This window comes from Pleurodeles waltl, chromosome 4_1, assembly GCF_031143425.1.
Source record: "Pleurodeles waltl isolate 20211129_DDA chromosome 4_1, aPleWal1.hap1.20221129, whole genome shotgun sequence".
NCBI classification, from domain to species: Eukaryota; Metazoa; Chordata; class Amphibia; order Caudata; family Salamandridae; genus Pleurodeles; species Pleurodeles waltl.
Genome location: NC_090442.1, coordinates 24,961,916 through 24,974,967, shown reverse-complemented (window position 1 = coordinate 24,974,967; position 13,052 = coordinate 24,961,916).

The following is a 13,052-nucleotide window of genomic DNA, read 5'->3' as shown; positions in this document are numbered from 1 at the left end:
ACAGTGGGCAAGCCACCCACTGTAGAGACTTGAGAGACTGTGGCTTTGCACTCCCCAGGATGGCACAGTGGGCAAGCCACCCACTGTAGAGACTTGAGAGACTGTGGCTTTGCACTCCCCAGGATGGCACAGTGGGCATGGTGGCCCCTTCGTGGTTCTGGCGTCGTGGACTCATGTGGCTGAGGTGCCCCCCCTTCCCTTCCCCCTGAGGTGCCTGTAGTTTTGTCATCTGATGCCCCAGCAGTGTTCTCTCCAACGGACTCAGGTCTCCTGTGTGGGCTTTGCCCATGTGTTTGATAGACATTGGCCCACGGACTGTCGATTTTGACAAACTGAGCAGGACTTATTGACTATGTACATAGCTTTCGCACTGTTCATTTTTTTTGCTTTGATTTTTTATATCGATAATTTTCCTTGACTTCAATAAACCTAATTTATACATAAATTTAAATTGACATTTTTATTATGTCTTTGCATTTTTCAGGGGGGTTTGGGGGAAGTCACTCAGTTGTTGCTCTGCATTGGTGTGTTGCCAGTTGGGGGGGGGGCGTATGTGTGTGCCCGTAACCTTTTGTCCTCCCCCGTCCCCTGTGTCGTAGGTGCAGTACTCACCGTTGTCTTCTGCGCCGGAGTTCGTACTCGTGGTAGATGAGCAGGTAGACAATAGCTGGTAGGATGTTTAATTCGGGTTCCATGCTGTCCTCCGTCCTCGTGGAGTGTGTAGAGGTGAGCGTTTTCCCGTTCGTAGTCTGTTTCCGCCGTGTTTTTATCGGCGGGGCTCCTGCCCCGGAAAAGGTGGCGGATTGGTGAGTTGTGATAGGGTGGGCGGTACATTGTCTGCCGTCTGCCTGTTGGCGGTGACCGCCGCGCTGTTTGTCTGTCCCGCCGTGGCGGTCGGAGTGTTAAAGTGGCGGGCTGTGTTGGCGGTTCCCGCCAGGGTCAGAATACCATTTTTTGGACCGCCTGCCTGTTGGCGGGTTGGCCGCCGCTTTATCACCGACCGCCAGGGTAGGAATCACCCCCTAAGTAACTTTGCACCCAACCTTCACCAGGTGAAGGTTAGACCTATAGGTGACTTATAAGTTACTTAAGTGCAGTGGTAAATGGCTGTGAAATAACGTGGACATTATTTCACGCAGGCTGCACTGGCAGACCTGTGTAAGAATTGTCAGAGCTCCCTATGGGTGGCAAAAGATATGCAGAAGCCCATAGGGATCTCCTCGAACCCCAATTCCCTGGGTACCTCAGTACCATATAATAGGGAATTATATGGGTGTACCAGTATGCCAATGTGAATTGTTAAATTTAGTCACTAGCCTGTTAGTGACAAATTTGGAAAGCAGAGAGAGCATAACCACTGAGGTTCTGGTTAGCAGAGCCTCAGTGAGACAGTTAGGTATCACACAGGTAACACATACAGGGCACATACTTATGAGCACTGGGGTCCTGCCTGGCAGGGTCCCAGTGACACCTAGACTAAAACAACATATATACAGTGAAATATGGGGGTAACATGCCAGGCAAGATGGTACTTTCCTACAGTCTGTGATTATTTTTCTGTCAAATTTCGGACATCCCTTAACAAATGCACTAGTTTAGAGGTTTAATAAAACCCTCAAAGGCATGATGATGGGACTCTCTGAGAAACTCAGAAGGAGGTGGGATGTCCTGTTACCTTGCCTCCTCTTGGAGTATACAGTGGAACATAGACCTGGGAGTACCCACTCCAGTGCAGATGGACTCTCCAAATATTTCCACTTAGACAATGAAGACTCAACTGGGCAAGGTTAGTATTATTGCCCTTGGTTTGAGGGGGAGGTTGTGTAGAAAAAGTACATCGTTTTTGACATGGTTACACCCACTTTTTGCCTGCTGCCAGTATGTTTGACTGTTTTGACTGCTAACCAGGACCCCAGTGATTATGCTCTCTCCCTCTAAATTTGGTTGCTTAGGACTTTTCACACCCCACAATTGGCATACTGGTGCCCCATATAAGTCCCTAGTATATAGTACTTAGATACCCAGGGCATTGGGGCATCAGTAGTTCCCCATTGGCTGCACCCTTTCACTACAGGTCACTGCACCAGGTCACTGTAAGGCACTCCTATTGTAGGCCCTCCTAGCCTAGAGGGCAGGGTGGAGGTACCTTTATGTGAGGGCACTCCTGCATGAGCAGAGGTGCCCCTACGAACTCCAGCTCCACTGCACTGGACTTCGTAAGTGCGGGGAAGCCATTTTGCCCTGTGTCTAGCTACATAATGGTAACTCCGAACCTGGGCATGTTTGGTATCAAACATGTTGGAACCATACCCCAATACCGTTGCCAGTATTGGTTATATGATTCCATGTACTCTGGGGGATCCTTACAGGACTCCCAGCATTGCTACTACCAGTCTTCTGGGGGTATCTGGGCAGCCTGCGCTGCTACCACCCCACAAGGCAGGTTTCTGCCCTCATGCTGCTTGAGCAGCTCAGGCAAAAGAAGGTAGAACAAAGGGTTTCCTGTGGGAGAGGGAGGTAACACCCTCTCGCTTGGAAATAGGTGTTACATTGCTTGGGAGGGGTAGCCTCCCCAAGCCACAGGCATGCTTTGAAGGGCACATTTGGTGCCCTCCTTGCATAAACCGGTTTGCACCAGTCCAGGGACCCACGGTCCCTGCTCTGGGGCGAAACTGGACAGAGGGGAGTGACCACTCTCCTGTCCATCACCATCCTATCGTTGGTGGCCAGAGTTCCTCCAGGTGGCCACTTGATTCTGCCATCTTGAATCCAAGGTCGGCAGAGGCCCCAGGGAGCATTTGAGTGGCCAGGTCAGGTAGATGATATCACAGCCCCCTCCTGATAGGTGGTCACCCTGCTAGGTGACCAATCCCCCTTCCTGGGCTATTTATGGTCTCCCTCTTGGGTGGGTCCTCAGATTCGACGTGCAAGATTCCAGCAGGACTCCTCTGCATCGTTTACTTCATCTTCTGGCCACTGGGACTGCAACTGGACCCTCCAGGAATCGACAATCTGCAACTTTCAGCGACGACTCAGCTCTGCAACATTGTTTTTCCAGCTCCTTCCAGCACCTGCAACATTTCCCCGGCTGTGCATCCTCTGAGAGCAGTGAGTCTGCACAAGTAGTAAAAATGAATCTCCCTTGAAGAGAAGGAGTCACTCCCCTGCATCTGCAGGCACCAACTGCAACGACGACCTGCTGCGTGGATCTGCTCAACACAGGGGGTAGTCTGGAGTGGTCACCTTGGTCCGATCTACCAGCTGTCCAACTTGGGAGACGGTAAGCCCTTGATTCTCCTTGCAGGATAGTACCCCTGTGCACTGCGACTCTTGCAGCTACCAAGGCTTGTTTGTTCCTCCTCCAAGGGATCTTCAGGCTCTGTGTAGCCCCATTCCTCAACACTCCTTCTTACAAAGCACAGTCTCCTGCCTGCTGCTCCAGCGACGTGGGACTCCTCTGCAGGTGTGCTGAGTGGGCCTCACTGTGACTGCTGTGCCTGCTGCCAGTAGGTTGCCTGTGGGGGCTGCCTCCTCTTCCTGTGACTCTCCTGACTGCTGAGAGTCACCCCAGACTCCTCTTCTTGGGTTGAGTCCACTGGGCCTTGCTAGTCCTCTTCAGCCTTGCATAACTTCTTCTGCGTCTCTTGCATTTGCCAAGGCTTGCTGGTGGTTTTCCAGCACCACTAACCGACTGCATCTCGATCGCCGACATGGGACACCACTTGCATCACTGCTGGGACTCCTCTTCATCTCCGGTGCTGCACTGCTGGCCTTCTTCGTCCACCGTCGACCTGGTCCTGCATCCACAGAAGGGTGGGTAGTGGCTCCTGCCACCACCGGACACTCCAACACGGACTGGACTCGGTCTCCTTCCTTTGCAGGTCCTCTTCTGTCAGGATCCACCTTTGGCTTCTTCCAGTCTTGGTTGGGTCTTGCATAATCATTTTTGAAAGTCCTCCTATTGGATTTGGGGAAAACCACATCCTTACCTCTGCTCTCCTGGTCGCTGGGGGTCACACTGGTACTCACCTCTTGTGGTTTCTATTTCTTCCAGCTCCCTTCTACTGATTCCACTTCCTTGGGGGGGGGACTGCTTTTCACATTCTACTTTTTTAGTATATTGTTTGGCCCTCTCGTAGGGCTCTTACTGTTTAACTCTACTTTTGCCAGTGCTTATTGCTTTCTATGCTCTTTACTGATTGCTGATGTGTATATAATAGTGTGTTTACTTACCTCCAGTTGGGGGACAGCCTATTCAGTATTCTAGTATTTGTGTTACTATAATAAAACACCTTTAATTTTGTAACACTGTGTGGTTCTTTCATGCGTGATAGTGCTGTGTGACTACCGTGGTATTACATAGGCTTTGCATGTCTTCTAGATATGTCTTGGCTGCTCATCCACAGCTACTGCTAGAAAGCCCTGGCTTCCTAAGCACTGCCTACACTTCACTAATAGGGGATACCTGGACCTGGTATAGGGTGATACCGCCATAGGTGTCCACCACACACCAGGCCAGTGTCCTACAGTCTATAGGTACTTTAATTTGAAACTGGAAAACTTGTTGGAAGATCTCCTTCAAGCCGGGGATTGGATGGCCAAATCGGATTTAAAAGATGTCTATCTGAGGATTCCAATCTTTGCCCTGATCAGTCCTTTTCTTGAGGTTCAATGGCTAAACAAGCAGTTTGAATTCAAAGTCCTTCCATTGAGGCTGTCATCAGCTCCTTGGTGTTTTACAAAACACCAAGGAGTTGTGGAACACCTACAGACACATAGGCCCTCATTACAACATTAGCGGTAAATGCCGCTTACCGCTGTGCAGAAGACCGCCAACACACCGCCACGGCCGCGGAATTCCGCTACAGCTATTACGACCCACAGCTCGGAATCCTCAAAAATTCAGACACCCACACAAGTCCGCCACACCAAAGGTCAGTAACAAAATGGCGATAACAAAACCTCCACTGTCACGCCAACAGGAATACGCCCACACTATCACGACCCACGAATCCACGCAGCGGTCTTTCAACCATGGTATTCCATTGGCGGTACACACCGCCTCGCTCAAAATACACATACATTTACAAAACACAACCACATTGGACAAATCGAAATACACACACCTGATACACATACACACACCACGCCGAAACACCCAATACAATATAAAACACACACCCACATTACCCACAAACCCTTACAACAAACAATTTGGAAGAAGCAGAGAGACAGCAAAGCAAAGACCACACCAGCATACAGAGGCACACAACACCATCACACATACACATCCATGCACAAAACACCACACACCCCAAAACATCACCCCACACATCACAACACACACCACCTCACACATCACCCACACCACCCCATGGCCCTGCAAAGACACCCCAGGTTCTCTGAGGAGGAGCTCAGGGTCATGGTGGAGGAAATCATCCGGGGAGAGCCACAGCTATTCGGATCACAGGTGCAGCACACCTCCATAGCTAGGAAGATGGAGTTATGGCGCAGAATCGTGGACAGGGTCAACGCAGTGGGACAACCCCCGAAAAACAAGGGATGACAACAGGAAGTGGTGGAACGATCTACGGGGGAAGGTGTGTTCCGTGGTTTCCAGACACCACATTGCGGTTCAGAGGACTGGCGGCGGACCCCCACCTCCTCCCCCACAACTAACAACATGGGAGGAGCAGGTCTTGGCTATACTGCATCCTGGAGTAGCTGGAGGAATGGACTTTGGTAAGTCAAATCTTTAACTACTTCATCCCCCACCCTACTTGCATGCTATCATATACCCCCACCCTCGCCCTCACCCCCCATCACTCCAACTCCTCACATATGTCCCATTATCACAAACCACACATCCCAACACCAAGCCCTGCATGCAACAACAAAGCATGGACACCCATCACCAATGCATGTCCACTACAGATACCCACGTAGACCCCTAAACAATTATCACACAAGGTCCTACACAAGAATGTAAGCACTGGGGTACAGGGTCACCCACCCATTGCACACCATGGCACACACAGATGCAATAATCATGCCTTCACACCCCTGCAGGACCCATACCCAACGTCACCAGACAGGAGGTGAAGGAAAGTACCATCTTGCCTGGCATGTTATCCCCATATTTCACTGTATATATGTTGTTTTAGTTGTATGTGTCACTGGGACCATGCCAGCCAGGGCCCCAGTGCTCATAAGTGTGCCCTGTATGTGTTACCTGTGTTATGACTAACTGTCTCACTGAGGCTCTGCTATCCAGAACCTCAGTGGTTATGCTCTTTCATTTCTTTCCAAATTGTCACTAACAGGCTAGTGACCAATTTCACCAATTCACATTGACATACTGGAACACCCTTATAATTCCCTAGTAGATGGTACTGAGGTACCCAGGGTATTGGGGTTCCAGGAGATCCCTATGGGCTGCAGCATTTCTTTTGCCACCCATAGGGAGCTCTGACAATTCTTACACAGGCCTGCCCTTGCAGCCTGAGTGAAATAACGTCCACGTTATTTCACAGCCATTTACCACTGCACTTAAGAAACTTATAAGTCACCTATATGTCTAACCTTTACCTGGTAAAGGTTGGGTGCTAAGTTACTTAGTGTGTGGCACTAGCCAGGGTGCCTTCACATTGTTCAGGGCAAATTCCCAGGACTTTGTGAGTGCGGGGACACCATTACACGCGTGCACTATACATATGTCACGACATATGTATAGCGTCACAATGGTAACTCCGAACATGGCCATATAACATGTCTAAGATCATGGAATTATCACCCCAATGCCATTCTGGCATTGGGGAGACAATTCCATGATCCCCCGAGTCTCTAGCACAGACCCGGGTACTGCCAAACTGCCTTTCCCGGGGTTTCACTGCAGCTGCTGCTGCTGCCAACCCCTCAGACAGGTTTCTGCCCTCCTGGGGTCCAGCCAGGCTTTGCCCAGGAAGGCAGAACAAAGGACTTCCTCAGAGAGAGGGTGTTACACCCTCTCCCTTTGGAAAAAGGTGTTAGGGCTGGGGAGAAATAGCCTCCCCCAGCCTCTGGAAATGCTTTCATGGGCACAGATGGTGCCCATTTCTGCATAAGCAAGTCTACAACTGTTCAGGGATCCCCCAGCCCTGCTCTGGCGCGAAACTGGACAAAGGAAAGGGGAGTGACCACTCCCCTGACCTGCACCTCCCCTGGGAGGTGCCCAGAGCTCCTCCAGTGTGCTCCAGACCTCTGCCATCTTGGAAACAGAGGTGCTGCTGGCACACTGGACTGCTCTGAGTGGCCAGTGCCAGCAGGTGACGTCAGAGACTCCTTCTGATAGGCTCCTCCAGGTGTTGCTAGCCTATCCTCTCTCCTAGGTAGCCAAACCTCCTTTTCTGGCTATTTAGGGTCTCTGCTTTGGCGAATTCTTCAGATAACGAATGCAAGAGCTCATCAGAGTTCCTCTGCATCTCTCTCTTCATCTTCTGCCAAGGAATCGACCGCTGACTGCTCTGGAAGCCTGCAAAACTGCAACAAAGTAGCAAAGACGACTACTGCGACCTTGTAACGCTGATCCGGCCGCCTTCACGACTGTTTTCCTGATGGTGCATGCTGTGGGGGTAGTCTGCCTCCTCTCTGCACTAGAAGCTCCGAAGAAATCTCCCGTGGGTCGATGGAATCTTCCCCCTGCAATCGCAGGCACCAAAAGACTGCATCACCGGTCCTCTGGGTCTCCTCTCAGCACGACGAGCCAGGTCCCTTAAACTCAGCAACTCTGTCCAAGTGACTCCCACAGTCCAGTGACTCTTCAGTCCAAGTTTGGTGGAGGTAAGTCCTTGCCTCCCCATGCTAGACTGCATTGCTGGGTACCGCATGATTTGCAGCTGCTCCGGCTCCTGTGCACTCTTCCAGGATTTCCTTTGTGCACAGCCAAGCCTGGGTCCCCGACACTCTAACCTGCAGTGCACGACCTCCTGAGTTGTCCTCCGGCGTCCTGGGACCTTCCTTTGTGACTTCGGGTGAGCTCCAGTTCACTCCTCTTCGTAGTGCCTGTTCCGGCACTTCTGCAGGTGCTGCTTGCTTCTGAGTGGGCTCTTTATCTTGCTGGACGCCCCCTCTGTCTCCTCACGCAACTGGCAACATCCTGGTCCCTCCTGGGGTACAGCAGCATCCAAAAACCCTAACTGCGACCCTTGCAGCTAGCAAGGCTTGTTTGCGGTCTTTCTGCATGGAAATACCTCTGCAAGCTTCTTCACGACGTGGGACATCCATCCTCCAAAGGGGAAGTTCCTAGTCCTCTTCATTCTTGCAGAATCCACAGCTTCTACCATCTGGTGGCAGCTTCTTTGCACCCACAGCTGGCATTTCCTGGGCATCTGCCCACTCCCAACTTGAGTGTGACTCTTGGACCGGGTCCCCTTGTTCCACAGATTCTCTCATCTGGGAATCCATCGTTGTTGCATTGCTGATATTGGTCTTCCTTGCAGAATTCCCCTATCACGACTTCTGTGCTCTCTGGGGAACTTAGGTGCACTTTGCACCCACTTTTCAGGGTCTTGGGGTGGGCTATTTTTCTAACCCTCACTGTCTTCTTACAGTCCCAGTGAGCTCTACAAGCTCACATAGGTTTGGGGTCCATTTGCGGTTCGCATTCCACTTCTAGAGTATATGGTTTGTGTTGCCCCTGTACCTATGTGCTCTCATTGCAACCTATTGTGACTATACATTGCTTGCAATGTTTTCTATTGCTATTATTGCATATTTTTGGTATTGTGTACATATATCTTGTGTATATTTGCTATCCTCATACTGAGGGTACTCACTGAGATACTTTTGGCATATTGTCATAAAAATAAAGTACCTTTATTTTTAGTATATCTGTGTATTGTGTTTTCTTATGATATTGTGCATGTGACACCAGTGGTATAGTAGGAGCTTTACACACCTCCTAGTTCAGCCTAAGCTGCTCTGCTAAGCTACCTATTCTATCAGCCTAAGCTGCTAGACACCCCTCTACACTAATAAGGGATACCTGGACCTGGTGCAAGGTGTAAGTACCCCTTGGTACCCACTACAAACCAGGCCAGCCTCCTACATTGGTTGTGCAGCGGTGGGATAAGTACTTGCAACTGCTTACCACTTTGTCATTTTGTACTTTTCATAAGAGAAAAATATACAAAACAAGTTCAGTGTATGTACACCTAACCAAAAAGTTTAGCTTTTCTTCTCTTACTCTTTTGCTAAGTGCTGAAAAGTATCTCTAAAACTTTCAAAAAGTTCTTAAAAAGTTTTTAAAGGTTTTTTTTCTGGTCCTTAAAAAGTTCTGAAAACTTCTTCTTTCTTTTTCTGTCCCTTAAACCTTTTCTATAATGTTTGGTACAGGTCAAACTGTTGATCTTACCAAAGTTGCATATGACCACCTTAGCTGGAAGGGAGCAAGGAGTCTCTGCATTGAAAGAGGTTTAGGGGTAGGGAAGAATCCCTCAAGAGAACTGTTTGTTAATATGCTCATTGAACAAGATCTTAGTTGGCACTTCTGGTGAGAGATTAGCTGATGGTTCACACTCTGATTCTGGGGTAGCCCCAGTAAAAGAGTTAGAAGGGAACCTTCCCAACCTGCCCATTAGCACACCACCTAGCAGGGTTGGTACTGATGTGAGTTCTCATCATAGTATAGAGGTTACTCCTTTAGGCCAGGTTGCTAGAGTGCCATCTGTTAGGGACCGGTCTCCCTCTGTTCATTCTCACCATTCTTCTGTGTCAAAGCATGCCCAACCCACCCTCCCTGAAGACAGAATGTTAGAAAGGGAACTCAATAGATTGACAGTGGAAGAATCCAGGCTGAAGCTCAAGAAGCAACAGCTGGATTTAGATAGACAAGCATTTGACTTAGAAAAAGAAAGACAGAGGTTGGGGTTTGGACACCATGGTGGCAGCAGCAGTATTACAGATAGTAATCCTGTAAAAGAGCATGATTCTAGGAATCTGCATAAGATAGTTCCCCCTTACAAGGAGGGGGATGACATTAACAAGTGGTTTGCTGCACTTGAGAGGGCCTGTAATGTACTGGGAGTCCCTCAAAGGCAGTGGGCTGCTATCCTACGGCTATCTTTCAGTGGAAAGGGTAGGGATAGGCTCCTTACTGTTAAGGAAAGTGATGCCAATGATTTTACAGTTCTTAAGAATGCACTCCTTGATGGGTATGGCTTAACCACTGAACAATACAGGATCAAGTTCAGATAAACCAAAAAGGAGTCTTCACAAGACTGGGTAGACTTTGTTGACCATTCAGTGAAGGCCTTGGAGGGGTGGTTACATGGCAGTAAAGTTTCTGACTATGAAAGCCTGTATAACTTAATCCTGAGAGAGCATATTCTGAATAATTGTGTGTCTGATTTGTTACACCAGTACCTGGTAGACTCTGATATGACCTCTCCCCAAGAATTGGGAAAGAAGGCAGACAAATGGGTCAGAACAAGGGTGAACAGAAAAGTTCATACAGGGGGTGACAAGGATGGCAAGAAGAAGGATGGTAAGTCTTCTGACAAGGGTGGGGACAAATCTAAAAATGAGTTCATGAGGCCCACAAAAACACTCTGGTGGGGGTGGTGGGCCCAAATCCTCTTCAAATCAAAATCAAGTGACGAAACCATGGTGCTATTTATGTAAAATAAAAGGCCATTGGACAACTGATCCCAGTTGTCCAAAGAAAAGCATCAAGCCTCCTACCACTACAACCCCTACTGCTACACCTAGTGCCCCTAGTAATAGCAGTGGGTGTGGGAGCAAACCTACTAATAGCCAATCCAAGGGAGTAGCTGGGCTCACTTTTAGTAACTTAGTTGGGGTTGGTCTTGTTAGGGAGACCACAGAGGCTGTGTTAGTCTCTGAAGGTGCCATTGATTTGGCCACCTTGGTTGCTTGTCCCCTTAATATGGATAAGTATAAGCAACTACCCCTAATAAATGGCATTGAGGTTCAGGCCTACAGGGACACAGGTGCCAGTGTTACAATGGTAATAGAGAAACTGGTCCACCCTGAACAACACCTACTTGGTCAACAGTACCAAGTGACTGATGCTCATAACAACACTCTTAGCCACCCCATGGCTGTTGTGAATCTCAACTGGGGGGGTGTTACTGGTCCAAAGAAAGTTGTGGTTGCCTCAGATTTACCTTTAGACTGTCTACTAGGGAACGATTTAGAGACATCAGCTTGGGCAGAAGTGGAGTTGGAGGCTCATGCAACAATGCTGGGCATTCCAGGGCATATTTTTGCTTTGACAAGGGCTCAGGACAAAAAGCAAAAAGGACAGGGTGACTTGGATCCTGGAAGAATGGACCAAGTGCTCTCTAAAGCTAGGGTTAGTAAAGGTAAAACACTACCTACTATCCCTCCCTCTACAGTGGATTCAACTTCTGAGGAAGAAGAATTTCCACCCTGTGCAGAACCTACACCAGAGGAGCTGGAAGCAGACACTGCTGAGCTTTTGGGTGGAGGGGTGCTTGCTAGGGAGGAGCTGAGTGTGGCACAGCAGACCTGTCCCACACTAGAGGGTCTAAGACAGCAAGCTGCCAAACAAGCAAATGGGGATGTCAGTGACTCTCACAGAGTTTACTGGGAGGACAACCTCTTGTATATTGAAGCAAGGGATCCAAAACCTGGAGCTGCCAGGAGATTGGTGATTCCTCAGCAATACAGAGAGTTCCTCCTAACTCTAGCCCACGACATTCCCTTAGCTGGACATTTGGGACAAATGAAAACTTGGGACAGGCTTGTTCCCTTGTTTCATTGGCCTAGAATGTCAGATGATACAAAGGAATTTTGTAAGTCCTGTGGAATCTGTCAAGCCAGTGGCAAAACAGGTGGCACTCCAAAGGCGCCCCTTATTCCACTGCCTGTGGTTGGGGTTCCCTTTGAAAGGGTAGGGGTTGACATAGTTGGCCCCCTTGACCCTCCTACTGCTTCAGGCAATAAGTTTATCTTGGTGGTAGTGGATCATGCCACCAGATATCCTGAAGCAATTCCTCTAAGGACCACTACAGCTCCTGCAGTGGCAAAGGCCCTCCTGGGAATCTTTTCCAGGGTGGGCTTACCAAAAGAGGTGGTATCAGACAGGGGCAGCAATTTCATGTCTGCTTACTTAAAGGCCATGTGGAACGAATGTGGTGTGACATACAAGTTCACCACACCCTATCATCCACAAACAAATGGACTGGTTGAGATGTTTAATAAAACTCTCAAAGGAATGATAATGGGACTCCCTGAAAAACTCCGAAGGAGATGGGATGTCCTATTACCTTGCCTCCTTTTTGCTTACAGGGAGGTACCCCAAAAAGGAGTGGGCTTCAGCCCTTTGAACTCCTATTTGGACACCCTGTGAGAGGTCCTCTAACACTTGTAAAGGAGGGTTGGGAACAACCTTTAAAAGCTCCTAAGCAAGACATAGTGGACCATGTACTTGGTCTAAGATCTAGGATGGCTGAGTACATGAAAAAGGCCAGTAAAAACCTTCAGGCCAGCCAAGAGCTCCAAAAGCAATGGCATGACCAGAAGGCTATTCTGATTCAGTACCAACCAGGGCAGAAAGTGTGGGTTTTGGAGCCTGTGGCCCCAAGAGCACTCCAAGACAAATGGAGTGGACCCCACATTATTGTTGAGAAAAAGGGAGAAGTCACCTACTTGGTTGACTTAGGCACTGATGGAGTCCCCTTAGGGTGCTCCATGTCAATCGCCTGAAACCCTACTATGACAGGGCTGATCTTACCCTGCTCATGGCAACAGATGAAGGACAGGAAGAAGAGAGTGACCCTCTCCCTGATCTCTTCTCTTCCACAGCACAAGATGCTCTAGTGGAAGGTGTAGTTTTGGCAGATTGTCTTACTGCTGAGCAGAACGACCACTGCATAAATCTCCTGGGTCAGTTTTCTGAACTCTTCTCTACTGTGCCAGGCACCACTTCTTGGTGTAAGCACACTATAGATACTGGAGACAGCTTGCCTGTCAAAAGTAAGATCTATAGGCAGCCTGATCATGTCAGAGACTGCATAAAACAAGAAGTT